Source organism: Rana temporaria, chromosome 9, assembly GCF_905171775.1.
Source record: "Rana temporaria chromosome 9, aRanTem1.1, whole genome shotgun sequence".
NCBI classification, from domain to species: Eukaryota; Metazoa; Chordata; class Amphibia; order Anura; family Ranidae; genus Rana; species Rana temporaria.
The window spans coordinates 164,175,690-164,190,259 of NC_053497.1; the positions used below are offsets into that span (position 1 = coordinate 164,175,690).

Here is a 14,570-nt window from a genome sequence, read left to right on the forward strand (position 1 = left end):
TCCTGATGGCGGCCCTGCACATTACTATAATCTTTTTATATGGACTATAAACTAAAGGACTTATGAATAAAAGGCTGTGGAACGAATCATTTGAGTTTCCATTATTTCTTATGGGGAAATTTGCTTTGATATACAAGTGTTTTGGATTACAAGCATGTTTCTGGAACACATTATACTCGTAATCCAAGGTTTTACTGTAATCCAACGTTAGAATGACTTCAAATAAATAAATGTCACAGCCTTCTGAAAGTAAAGACTTCATTTACTATAAGCCTTATTTGAAAATGCTAGTTTCCTGGCTGTCTCTGGTTTTATTACTTTCCAAGTCACAACCCTGGAGCAAACGTGCAGCAAGCAAAGTCAGCATAAGGTAAGCATTGAAGCCATTGGATCGGAGAGACAGTCAGGATTTTTGGAATGAAGCCCTCCTCTGTGTCCTTCTCATGACAGGTGCACTTTATTGCAGAGGTCTCCTGGTCGCTGTGGAGTGACACACAGCAGACGCTCTTTGGGATCAGACAATGTAAAATGCACAATATCCTGGACCAGGCAATCTGGCGGGAGAGAGCCGAGTCCGTATTCTGCAGCGAGACGACAATTCTCATCAATTAGCTCTCTGAGTGCCGAGCTCCAGGAAATATTGCGCTTTATTCCATTCTCTTCTGCCCAGAAAGACAATTACCATGAAGCTGGAGGACACATGGGCCCAGATTCTCAAAGGCGTTACGACGGCGCAACACCATTTGCACCGTCGTAAGTCCTAATCTGGCCCCGGGTATCTATGCGACTTATTCTTAGAATCAGTTACGCATAGATACCCATTAGATCTGACATGCGTAAGGCTCTTACGCTGTCAGATCTTAAATGCAATTTTTTTTCCCGCCGCTAGGTGTTGCCGACGTCGTTTTCCCCGTCGCTTATGTAAATGAGCTAATTACGACGATTCCCGAACGTACGCGCGCTCGATGCAGAGAATTTATGACGTTTCCGTAGCCTTTGCGACGCGTATAGTTGCCCCTGGGTCTATGAGGCGCAGCCAATGTTAAGTATGGGCGTCGTTCCCGCGTCGAAATTTAAAAAATCTACGTCGTTTGCGTAAGACGTCCGTGAATGGCGCTGGACGCCATTTACGTTAACGTCTAAGCAAATGACGTCGGTGCAACGTCATTTAGCGCAATGCACGTCGGGTAATTTACCTGACGGAGCATGCGCAGTACGCTCGGTGCGGGAACGCGCCTAATTTAAATGGTGCCCGCCCCATTTGAATTAGGCGGGCTTGCGCCGAGCACTTTTACGATACACCGCCGCAAGTTTACAGGTACGTTTTCTGAGAATCAGGCACTAACGCTGTAAACCTGCGGCGGTGTAACGTAAATCACATACGTTACGCTGCCCAGGAGCAACGTAATTCTATGTGAATCTGGGCCATGAAGCATTTAAAGGGGAACTCATTTTATGTTCAGTAATTTTGATGAATGTGTTTCATATACAGATTTATAGATTCTCCTTCCATCGGGCAGTACAGTCAGCACTACTGCTAAATTCCTCTGGGATCAGCCAGGCAAAGGGCCCGCCCTGCAGAAGGAGGCAACCTCAGAATTGCTGTCCCTATAGGCAACCCATGGGAAGCTTTATATTTAAATTAAAGCTAAATATTGCGATTAGCAAATATTGTCTAAATCCATTCATCATGTGTATTCTTCCTGAATCTTGGTGCTCTTCTGTATTTCTTCCAAATCTGTGCAGTAATCCAGAGACTTCCTGTGATAAAGACCGCTCTTTGCTGCTCTCCCTTCTTGTGCAGGGGGACCATCACATTATGGGCAGCTTTAGTGAGATTGGTGGCAGATTTGTACCTCTCCAGTGAACTGACCTTCCATGGCTCTCCGGGCACACCAGAGGAGATGGCAGGCGCTGTGGCAGATTTACTAATCTATAGAAACACCTAGAAAGAAAGATATAATATCATTTCATTATCAATATGTAACGGATTTAATCCACAAACTGAATAAAGGGGGAGCAGATAAGCTAGTGACTTTATTTTACACAGTGTGCACCATGTCCTGGAGTACCGACATCTTGCTGCAATCCCGCAGTCTGGACTTTGTTATCGGTACAGTTTGTACTGAGGGAGAGGTGACTGAAGGTACATATAATGTGTGTATTGCATCAGATGGTACGTGCCATATAGATCAGCACTCCTCGTTCCTCATCTGAAGCCCCTTTTCCAACAGATCTCATCCAATGCTCCTCATCTGAAGCCCCTCATCCAACTCTCCTCATCCAATGCTCCTCATCTGAAGCCCCTCATCCAATGCTCCCCATCTGAAGCCCCTCAACCAACTCTCCTCATCCAATGCTCCTCATCTGAAGCCCCTCAACCAACTCTCCTCATCCAATGCTCCCCATCTGAAGCCCCTCATCCAACACTCTCATCTGAAGCCCCTCATCCAACACTCTCATCTGAAGCCCCTCAACCAACTCTCCTCATCCAATGCTCCTCATCTGAAGCCCCTCAACCAACTCTCCTCATCCAATGCTCCCCATCTGAAGCCCCTCATCCAACACTCTCATCTGAAGCCCCTCATCCAACACTCTCATCTGAAGCCCCTCATCCAAAACTCTCATCTGAAGCCCCTTATCCAACATATCTCATCCAATGCACCTCATCTGAAGCCCCTCATCCAACACTCTCATCTGAAGCCCCTCGTCCAACACTCTCATCTGAAGCCCCTCGTCCAACACTCTCATCTGAAGCCCCTCGTCCAACACTCTCATCTGAAGCCCCTCGTCCAACACTCTCATCTGAAGCCCCTCGTCCAACACTCTCATCTGAAGCCCCTCGTCCAACACTCTCATCTGAAGCCCCTCGTCCAACACTCTCATCTGAAGCCCCTCGTCCAACACTCTCATCTGAAGCCCCTCGTCCAACACTCTCATCTGAAGCCCCTCGTCCAACACTCTCATCTGAAGCCCCTCGTCCAACACTCTCATCTGAAGCCCCTCGTCCAACACTCTCATCTGAAGCCCCTCGTCCAACACTCTCCTCTGAAGCCCCTCGTCCAACACTCTCCTCTGAAGCCCCTCGTCCAACACTCTCATCTGAAGCCCCTCGTCCAACACTCTTCATCCAATGTTCTTCATCTAAAGCTCCTCATTCAACATTCCTCATCCAAAGCTCCTCATCTGATGCCTCTCATTCAAGGCTTCTCATCCAATGCTCCTCATCACAAGCTCCTTATCCAACACTCCTTATCCAATGCTCCTCATCTCAAGCCCCTCATTCAATGCTTCTCATCCAGTGCACCCCATCTGAAGCCCGTCATCCAACACTACTCCACTGAAGCCCCTCATCCAAGACTTCTCATCCAATGCTCCCCATCTGAAGCCTCTTGTCCAACACTCCTCATCCAATGCTCCCCATTTTAAGCTTCTCATCCAACACTCCTCATCTAATGTTCCTCATCTAAAACCCCTCATCCAACGCTTCTCATCCAGTGCTACCCACCTGAGGGCCTTCATCCAACACTTCTCATCCAAAGTCCCTCATCCAACGCTTCTCATCCAGTGCTACCCACCTGAGGGCCTTCATCCAACACTTCTCATCCAAAGTCCCTCATCCAACGCTTCTTATCCAAAGTCCCTCATCCAACGCTTCTCATCCAGTGCTACCCACCTGAAGCCCTTCATCCAACACTTCTCATCTAAAGCCCAAAACTGCTCATCCTACCCTCCTCATCTGAAGCCCCCCATCCAATGCTCCCCATCTGAAGCCCCTCATCCAACACTCCTCATCTGAAGCCCCCCATCCAGTGCTCCTTATCTGAAGCCCCTCATCAAATGCTTCTCATCTAATGCTCCTGATCTGAAGCCCCTCGCCCATCACATTTCATCTGAAGCCCTTCATCCAACACTTCTCATCTATCCAATACTTCCCATACAACATTGCTCATTCAACTCTCCTTATCCAACACTTTTATCATCTTAATTCCTTCATCCAACGCTCCTCTTTCAATATGAGAGAGGGGGGGGGCTGGGGAAGGGTAAGTTGGGACTTTAAATGAGGTAATGGGTCAATTACCTCCATCGCTGGTTTTGTATAGAAAAAGGAAGCAAAAGCGGGACTTTAAATGAAGCATGTGCGGGAAACAGATTGTAATAAATGGGGGGGGAAAATAAACCAAAGATAATAAATCTGAAATACGTTTAAATATTTTATTGCTTTCACATAGTGCACCGTCCTTGACTATATTGCACTATTGAAGAAATAGATAGACATATGTATTTTACAGATTAGTTGGGGGAAAGGTATGCGGGGAATGACCCAAGTATATAAATACAGCAAGTACATCAATCTGTACTGTATCCATTAAGACATAAAATAGGTATCACATGCTGAACAAAGATTACATCACGTCATACTGCAGTGATTATACATTGATGCATGGAGTATGTAGCTCTACGCGTTTCGCGACTATTGGTCGCTCATCAGGAGCAGGCAGAAGAACGGGGAGAGGTGAGTGTAAACAAACCTTCCCGTTCTTCATTGTGGCAGTGTCAGTGATCATCTGTTCCCTGATTTAGGGAAAGACGATCACTGACGTCACACGTCCAGCCCCGCCCCCCCTACAGTTAGAAACACAAATGAGGTCACACTTAACCCCTTCAGCGCCCCCTAGTGGTTAACTCCTAAACTGCAATTGTAATTTTCACAGTAAACAATGCATTTTTATAGCACTTTTCGCAGAGTTCCTGAATCGCACCAGTGTGAAAAAATGTTGGGTTTACATCCACTTTAAGGCTTACCTGTAGGTGCTTGCAATATCTCTTTAACCTACACGGTGAAGGAGATATTTGCAGAAAATCGGGCACCGATGTCTGCGGCTCATGCGCGCCATAGACAGCGGCGCAGGTGCACTGAGCGTACAGGGGCTTGAATGGGATAGTTCCAGAGAAGCGTGCACGCGCGGGGATCGTGCCGGTTCCGCGCGCATGTGTAGTAGTAACGTCACAGTCACAGCGCCGGAGTGGCGGTGGAGGAGAGGAACGATGGTCGCTGTGGGGGCTTCGATCTCAAGTAAGTAATTCATAATGAGCTAGTATGCTAGTCATACTAGCTCATTATGCCTTTATCTTGCATGTTTTTATTTTTTTTTTTAATGTTTATTTGGGTTTACAACCACTTTAAGAACAAAACCTCTGATTTTACACCTTTTAACCCAACCAGTCTTAAAGGGGTTGTAAGGCCTTGTTTTTTTAGTAACAAACATGTCATACTTACCTCCACTGTGTAGTTCGTTTTGCACAGAGTGGCCCCCGATCCTTGGCTTCTGAGGCCCCTCTGCGGCGCTCGCTCCTGATAAACACCCTATGAGAAGCACTCTTGGGGTAGGGGGAGGGGGGAAGTTAACCTTGCGGATGCGCCCCCTAGCATCCGCGTAATTGGATTTGATTAACAGCAGCGAGAGCCAATGGCTGCGCTGCTATCAATCTATCCAATCAAGAGCCAAGAACCCCCAGGCAGAGAGGTAGAGGGGGGAACGAATGGGCTCATATGGCAATACACCCCAATAATCCCTATGTAGAAATATACCCCAATGATACCCTATATGTACAGGCTCTATGTATGACCCGTGAACCTCAAACCCATGAACCCCATACTCCATGCTGCGTGCTCAGGGTCTAAAATATGGACTGAAACATTTAGATTGGTTACTCAATGTTCCCTTTGTGCTTCCTATAAATGCTGGGGGGGGGGGGGGGGGGGGGGGGGGGTATTTGAGAGGAATATTGGAAATGTCCCATCCTGAGTTAGGGCAGCCTGGCACAAAAGCCACTTACCTTCCTCCACAGAACTCCACTGACGTGACTGACGGACTTGAGGGGTTGGTCAGAAGGTCCTCCACAGGAATTCCCACAGACTCCACACGGACAGGATCAGGATAGGTCTCATCACACACGCCACGCACACCTTCAATGGCTTTACCAGCTGCCAGTGGGCAATCCAATGCATGGACCGTCTGCAGAAAATAATGTACCAGTTATTGATCAGTGATGGGGGGGATAGGGAGACAAGGTGGCTCAGGGACCCCAAAGACCCTTATTGATCAGTTACTCCAGGAACTCCGTTTTGCCAGCCTAGGTCATGGCCTGTGGGCTTTTATTTTTTAACCACTTAAAGCGGGGGTTCACCCTTAGAGGGCACTTTTCCCCCTTAGATTCCTGCTCGTTTTTACTAGGGGAATCGGCTATTTGTTTTAAAATATGAGCATTACTTACCCGTTTACGAGATGCATCCTCTTCGTCGCTTCCGGGTATGGGCTGCGGGAATGGGCGTTCCTTCTTGATTGACAGTCTTCCGAGAGGCTTCCGACGGTCGCATCCATCGCGTCACGATTTTCCGAAAGAAGCCGAACGTCGGTGCGCAGGCGCAGCATAGAGCCGCACCGACGTTCGGCTTCTTTCGGCTACGAGTGACGCGATGGATGCGACCGTCGGAAGCCTCTCGGAAGACTGTCAATCAAGAAGGAACGCCCGCTCCCGAAGACCCATACCCGGAAGCGACGGAAGAAGATGCATCTCGAAAACGGGTAAGTACGGATCATATTTTAATACAAATAGCCGATTCCCCTAGACCGAACGAGCAGGAAGCTAAGGGAGAAAAAAAAAAAAAAAAAGAAATGGTTGAACTCCCGCTTTAAGGACCTCCTAACGCTGATATACGTCAGCAGAATGACACGGCTGGGCACAAGCACCTACCTGTACGTCCCCTTCAAGTGCCCGGCCGCGCGCCCGCGACCCCGTCCGAAGCTCCGTGACCCGATCGCCGCCGGTGTCCTGCAATCGGTCACAGGAGCTGAAGAACGGGGAGAGGTGAGTGTAAACAAACCTTCCCAGTTCTTCACAGTGGCATTGTCATTGATCGTCTGTTCCCTGATATAGGGAAAGACGATCAATGATGTCACAAGTCCAGCCCCGCCCCCCCTACAGTTAGAAACACATATGAGGTCACACTTAACCCCTTCAGCGCCCCCTAGTGGTTAACACCTCATTTTCACAGTAATCAATGCATTTTTTTGCTGTGAAAATGACAATGGTCCCAAAAATGTGTCAAAATTGTCCGATGTGTCCGCCATAATGTCGCAGTCACGAAAAAAAAATCGCTGATCACCGCGATTAGTATTACAAAAAAACAATATGAATAAAAATGCCATAAAACTGTTCCCTATTTTGTAAACACTATGGGCCAGATTCTCATAGAATCGGCGTTGGCGTAATGTAAGCCATTTACACTACGCCACCGCAACTTACTGGAGTAAGTGCCGTATTCTCCAAGCACTTGCTCCGTAATTTGCGGCGGCGTAGTGTAAATGGCCCGGCGTATGGCCGCGTAATTCAAAGGGGGCGGCTTGTATTCAAATTAAGCGTGCCCCCGCGACGATCGAACTGCGCATGCGCCGGGCGGAAAAATAGGCCAGTGCGCATGCTCCAGCTCACGACGGAAAACGTCAATGACGCAGACGTGAGCGTCATTGACGTAAAGTCGTATTCGTGAACGACTTAGAAAAACGACGTAACCGACGGAAAAAGCCGACGCGGACCTGACGCCATACTTAACATGGCATACGGCGGACTGCTATATGAGGGGTAACCTTACGCTTACGGAAACGACTTACGCGACGACTACGCAACGCAAATTCGTTCGGGAATCGGCGTATCAGGCTCATTTGCATAGTCAAATGAGAACTGAACGTAAACGCCACCTATCGGCCGGCGTCGCATTACATCAAAGATCCGACGGTGTAAGTGACTTACACCTGTCGGATCTTGGCCGTATCTATGCGAAAATGATTCTAGGAATCAGACGCATAGATACCCGGGGCCAAAAACAGAGATACGACGGTGTTTCCTGAGTTACCCTGTCTTAACTCTTTTGAGAATCTGGCCCTATAAATTTTGCGCAAACCAATCGTTAAACGCTTATTGCGATTTTTTTTACCAAAAACATGTAGAAGAATACGTATCGGCTTAAAAAAATATGTTTTTTTGTATCTTTTTTTGGGGATATTTATTATAGCAAAAAAAAATGTTTTTCAAAATGTTGCTCTATTTTTGTTTATAGCGCAAAAAAAAAAAATTTGTAGGAAAAAAAGGACACCAATTTTGTTTGGGAGCCACGTCGCACGACCGCGCAATTGTTAGTTAAAGCGACGCAGTGCCGAATCGCAAAAAGGGGCAAGGTCCTTTAGCTGCATAATGGTCTGGGTCTTAAGTAGTTAAAGTTATTCAAATGTTTCCATCCATACAAGAGATACAATAAAGTGAAGATAAGATAAACCAAGTCCTGACAAGGTAAGTATTATCAGTAAAGCCCTGCAGAGGTCTCTTTTACATGGGCAGCTAGGGGCATCTAAAGAGACAGTCGTTGTCTTTTCACCATCACCCAAACCTCTCACCTATAGAAGGGTTGGCACACATGCCACAGATGAAAAAGCTGCAACAAATTTTCCTTGGCTTATAGAATTTGAGAGGCAGCGCCACCTGTCAAACTTCCCTTTTGGAATTAATGAGAGTGAGCTGCACCCCCAAGCCAACCCACCCCCCCTATTGTAAGAAACACTTGGGAAAAAAGGATGAGCGCAATCAGAAGGTCCTCGGCTGAGGTGGTAATGTAACCCAGACTGTCGGGGGAGCAGAAATATCTCCCTGTGTGGGTGACAGGCAGAGACACCAGGATGGATGGATCACTTTAACTGACAATTGCGCGGTCGTGCGACGTGGCTCCCAAACAAAATTGACGTCCTTTTTTCCCACAAATAGAGCTTTCTTTTGGTGGTATTTGATCACCTCTGTGGTTTTTATTTTTTGCGCTATAAACAAAAATAGAGCGACAATTTTGAAAAAAATGCAATATTTTTTACTTTTTGCTATAATAAATATCCCCAAAAATATATATAAAAAAATAAAAATATTTCCACAGTTTAGGCCGATACGTATTATTCTACATATTTTTGTTAAAAAAAAAAAAAAAAATCGCAATAAGCGTATATTAATTGGTTTGCCCAAAGGGTATAGTGTCTACAAAATAGGAGATAGATTTATTGCATTTTTTTTACGGCGGCGATCTGCGATTTTTATTGTGACTGTGACATTGCGGCGGACATATTGGACACTTTTGACACATTTTTGGGACCATTCACATTTATACAGCGCTTAGTGCTATAAAACTGCACTGATTACTGTGTAAATGTGACTGGCAGGGAAGGGGTTAACACTAGGGGGCGCTGAAGGGGTTAAATGTTCCCTAGTGAGTGATTCTAACTGTAGGGGGAGGGGGACTCACAAGGGGAGGAGACCGATCTGTGTTCCTCTGTACTGGGAACACAACATTGGTCTCCTCACCTCTGACTGGATATGGATCTATATGTTTACACAGACACAGATCCACGGTCCTGCCGTGATTGCGGCCAATCGCAGGTGCCCAGCAGACATCGCGGCCGCCGGGCACCGAGCGATGCCACGGGCGCGTGCACCCCCTAGCTGGCCGGGAAGCCCAGGATGTCATATGACGTCCACCCACAATGGGAGATCCCATCTGTTGATGTCATATGACTATGGGCGGCATGTGAAGAGGTTAACCGCTTGCCGACCGCCAAAACTGCGGCAGGTTGGCTCGGCTGCGCAAGATCACGTAATATAACGCAATGTTGCTGTGCGGCCACTAGGGGCGAGCGCGCGCCCCTGGTGCTGATGCGAGGGCATGGCGGACGCGATCACCGCCGGGCACCCGCGATCGCTCGTGACAGAGCGTGAACTGGGAGCCGTGTGTGTAAACACACAGCGCCCGATTCTATCAGGGGAGAAATGACTGACCGTCTGTTATACAATGTATGAACAGCGATCTGTCATTTCCCCTAGTCAGTCCCATCCCCCCTTCAGTTAGAACACACCTAGGGAACATAATTAACCCCTCGATCGCCCCCTAGTGTTAACCCCTTCACTGCCGGTGACATTTTTACAGTAATCAATGCATTTTTATAGCTCTGATCGCTATAAAAATGCCAATGGTCCTAAAAATGTGTCAAAAGCGTCCGATGTGTCCGCCATAAGGTCGCAGTACCTATAAAAATTGCAGATCTCTGCCATTACTAGTAAAAAAAAAAAATATATATTAATAAAAATGCCATAAAACGACCCCCTATTTTGTAAACGCTATAACTTTTGCGCAAACCAATCAATAAACGCTTATTGCGATTTTTTTTTAATGAAAAATATGTAGAAGAACACGTTTTGGCCTAAACTGAGGAAAAAATATTGCTTTTTTATATATTTTTGGGGGATATTTATGATAGCAAAAAGTAAAAAAAAAATAAAACATTTTTTTCAAAATTGTCGCTCTATTTTTGTTTATAGCGCATAAAATAAAAACCGCAGAGGTGATCAAATACCACCAAGAGAACGTTCTATTTGTGGGAAAAAAAGGACGTCAATTTTGTTTGGGAGTCACGTCGCACGACCGCGCAATTGTCAGTTAAAGCGACGCAGTGCCGAATCGCAAAAAGTGGCCCGGTCATTGACCAGCAAAATGGTCCGGGGTTGAAGTGGTTAACAAGAGAAAAGTTTAATGTGGCAGTTAAAGGAACGTCAGTCCGTGTTCACCCGATCCCGATCCGCAGACGGAAGGAGAAATAGGATTTTCCTCTGTCTGCAGAATCTGAGGGTTGCGGACCCGGGTGTCAGCGCTAGGGTTGCCACATCATCCCTTTAATTCAGGACACACATTAATTACACAGGTTCTGTGACTGATTAAGGAGGTAATTAAACTCACTTGGTGCCTTGTTTGCATTAAATCAGCCTCAGAACCTGTGTAATTAATATGTGTCCTGGATTAAAGGGATGATGTGGCAACCCTGGTCAGCGCCCGCAATCTCATAGGGACCAATGTATGTCCCTTTTTCATCCGGAAACGGATGGGTGAGAAAGCGGACATACGGTCCGCCCGCGTGACAGAGCCCTTCGTTGTGCCACTAACTTTGCCCCAAGGAGTTGTGCTGTGACATGATCCACCAAGCATGTTGTATGATACATGAATATTGTGCTTACAGAATGCCAAGGTGACCACACATGTCCTGTGCCATGCCATCAAATGCAGCCACTGTGCCCATCATTTATCGCCACTGTGCCCATCATTTATCGCCACTGTGCCATGCCATCAAACGCAGCCACTGTGCCATCAATTGTCGCCACTGTGCCATGGCAAATGCAGCCACTGTGCCATCAAACGCAATCACTGTGCCATGCCATCAAACACAGCCACTGGGCCTTCATTTATCGTCACTGTGCCCATCAATTGTCACCACTGTGCCATGCCATTAAACGCAGCCACTGTGCCATCAATTGTCGCCACTGTGCCATGCCATCAAATGCAGCCACTGTGCCATGCCATCAAATGCAGCCACTGTGCCATGCCATCAAAACGAAACCACTGTGCCATGCCAAACGCAGCCACTGTGCCATCAATTGTCGCTACTGTGCCATGGCAAACGCAGCCACTGTGCCATGCCATCAAATGCAGCCACTGTGAAATCATTTATCGACACTGTGCCCATCAATTGTCACCACTGTGCCATGCCATCAAACGCAGCCACTGTGCCATCAATTGTCCCCACTGTGTCCATCAATTGTTGCCACTCTGCCATGCCATCAAACGCAGCCACTGTGCCATGCCATCAAACGAAACCACTGTGCCATGCCAAACGCAGCCACTGTGCCATGCCAAACACAGCCACTGTGCCATGCCAAACACAGCCACTGTGCCATGCCAAACGCAGCCACTGTGCCATGCCAAACGCAGCCACTGTGCCATCAATTGTCACCACTGTGCCATGGCAAACGCAGTCACTGTGCCATTCCATCAAACGCAGCAACTGTGCCATCAATTGTCACCGCTGTGCCCATCAATTGTCACCACTGTGCCCTGTAAAAATCAGTGCAAGGGAGAGGGGGTGTCTGGGCTGTCATGAGAAGAGAGGGGGGGTGAGGAAGAGAGGGGGGTGTCTGGGGGGTGTCAGTAAGAGAGGGGGTGAGGAAAAGAGGGGGGTGTCTTCTGGGGGGTGTAAGTAAGAGAGGGGGTTGTGTGAGGAGTAGAGAGGGAAGGTGTGAGGTAAGTTGTCCCCCCCCCCTTGTACTTACAGACACACTGTGTATGAAACATTTCCTTCCTCCCTCCGGTCATGTGAGAGAGACTGAGGCAGAACGGCTGACTTAATTCACTGCACAGCGGCGCTCTCTATTGCCACCTTCAGGCTGGAGGGAGGAGGGAGCTGAATCCTCTCTCCAGGTATCTGTCATCTCTGTACTGTGAATTGGAGCCTCGCGTCCACTGCACGGACGCGCGGGGGAAAGGACTCGCGGAAGGGGCGGGGCTCGGATGACTCATACCTGTACGCGGCGGCGGAGCGGCGCCATTTTGTTCCATAGACTCCTATGGACTGAAGTGAAATCACGGAGGCTCTGCTCGCAGGACCGGTACAGCGCCCCACAGAGGACTAATCGGAGACTACTTCGACAGATTTTTCATCCTACATCCATCGGTGACACAGTAAGTCTCATTAGCGGTGATGTCAGTGTGTGTGTGAGGGGGGGTGATGGAGAGCTGGGCCGGCTTGTTGTGTAATGTGACCTGTCAGTGTTTTCTCTCCTCTTTCTGGTCTGAGGGAAGAGAAATCACTTTTCACAATATATATTGTTTTATATATATATATATATATATTTTCTTTTTATTTAAGGGCCCAGAGGTCCCCAGGGCCCCAGATGGTAACCATTTTTTTTTAAATATATATATATATATATATACACCCCCCTCTGCTTGCTCCAGGGGGCCCATGCCTGAAGCTGTGTAAGGGGCCCCATAATTCCTGATGGCGGCCCCAAACACCTGACCTGACATGGGCCCCCAACAACCTACTTCACAGGGGCCACCCTACATGACAGGGGCCCCCCCTCCTCCTCCCAGTTCGAATATTTGCCCCCCCCCCCATCCCTACAGAAAAGGGACGGCAGGAAGGAGAATCTGAGAATCTGACATAATAACAAGGCCCCACAATATATGACAAAGTAGGATGTGTGACGTCACTGATCGTCTGGTCCCTATAACAGGGAACAGACGATCAGTGACAAGCCACAGAGAAGAACGGGGAAGGTTTGTTTACGCTCACCTCTCCCCGTTCTTCAGCTCCTGTGACCCGATCGCGGGATACCGGCGGCGATCGGGTCCCGTGGTCACGGAGATTCAGACCCATTCGCGCGCGAGCCACCAGCGGCGCGTGTGACCCACTGCTGGGCACTTAAAGGGCTGGGGGATGATTAGGGGTCTCTCCTGCTCCCCCCGACTCTCCTCCTCACCTTCACAGCTCTGCTCCTCCCAGCCGCCATTTCTGCCCCCCAGGACCGTTCCTCTCCCCCTCAGTAACAGTCTCTCCTCACCATTCATAGAGATATCCAGTAATAAATATGGCCGATGGCTGATGATGAAACCATAGAAACACAGCATTCGGGATAGGAGACATCTATGGCGGGGATCGGTATTACAGCCAGAGAAGAAAAGATCGCCATCTTGTGGCCAAATTCAATAATAACCATTAAAATCACCCAAAAATGTTTAATTATAAGTAAAATCAATAAAATGATATAAAATTGTTAAGGGTTTGTGTTATATGACTGTTGGTGTGAGGGGTTTACTTCAGTGTGAGGCGCTGTGATTGGTCACAGGTTGTTGATCACTTCAGTCTGAGGACCTCTCAGCTCACTTCTCCTTAGTAAGTTGCCGGAGTGACATTCAGAGAGCTATCTCCTGTATTTCACTGCGATTTTCAGCGACTTACGGCGAATAACCGTGACTTATATCATTTTTATTGATATTTATCACTATTACTAACTCTTATTATAATATTCTTATTAAAAATTTTTTTTTTTTTTTGCCTTTTCAGGTCTTCAGAATGCCTCGTCCATCACGTCGGGACGGCGACTCACCAACCGCCCACCGGAGGAGTTCCAGATCCCGACGTCGGCGGAGGCGAGAGGAGACCCCACCCAGGAGCCGTTCGCCCAGAGATCGCGTCAGGCCCATTGAACAAATCCCAGCACCGCCGCCGGCCATGGAGCCGCGTGGCGAGGAGCAGGTAACATGTGCTATATGTCTTGTAGGTTATCAGGTTGGAGAAGAAACAGCCATCCTCACCTGCGCTCATGAATACCACATGGCCTGCATTCAACGGTGGATGGAGGAGAGTGCAACCTGTCCAATGTGCCGAGCTCCCATCCCCCAACCGGACCGCAGAATCCAGTTCAACATCGCCAACTTGATTGACGAAAGGTTTGAAACGGAGGCTGATGAAAATGGTGATGTGTGGTACATTATTGGGAGGTTATTTTACAGGTTTGAGTTTTACAATGATGGAAATGGTATTATGTGGTTCATTGACTTTGAAGAGCTGATGGCGTACAGGTTTGATATTGAGGTTGATGGAAGTGGTAATACGTGGTTCACCAACATCGAGGGGAGGCTCAGG

The 14,570-nt window shown here is 47.9% G+C and overlaps 1 long non-coding RNA gene across 1 annotated transcript; it reads right to left on the minus strand.

Moving 5' to 3' along the window:
- Positions 1–1,807: 1,807 nt before the first annotated feature.
- On the minus strand, positions 1,808–12,416 carry LOC120914271. The gene is made up of 3 exons (XR_005743649.1): positions 12,193–12,416; positions 5,842–6,020; positions 1,808–1,945 (listed from the first exon to the last, which is right to left on the minus strand). It is a non-coding gene; the product is annotated as an uncharacterized LOC120914271 (long non-coding RNA).
- Between the last annotated feature and the right edge of the window lie 2,154 nt (positions 12,417–14,570).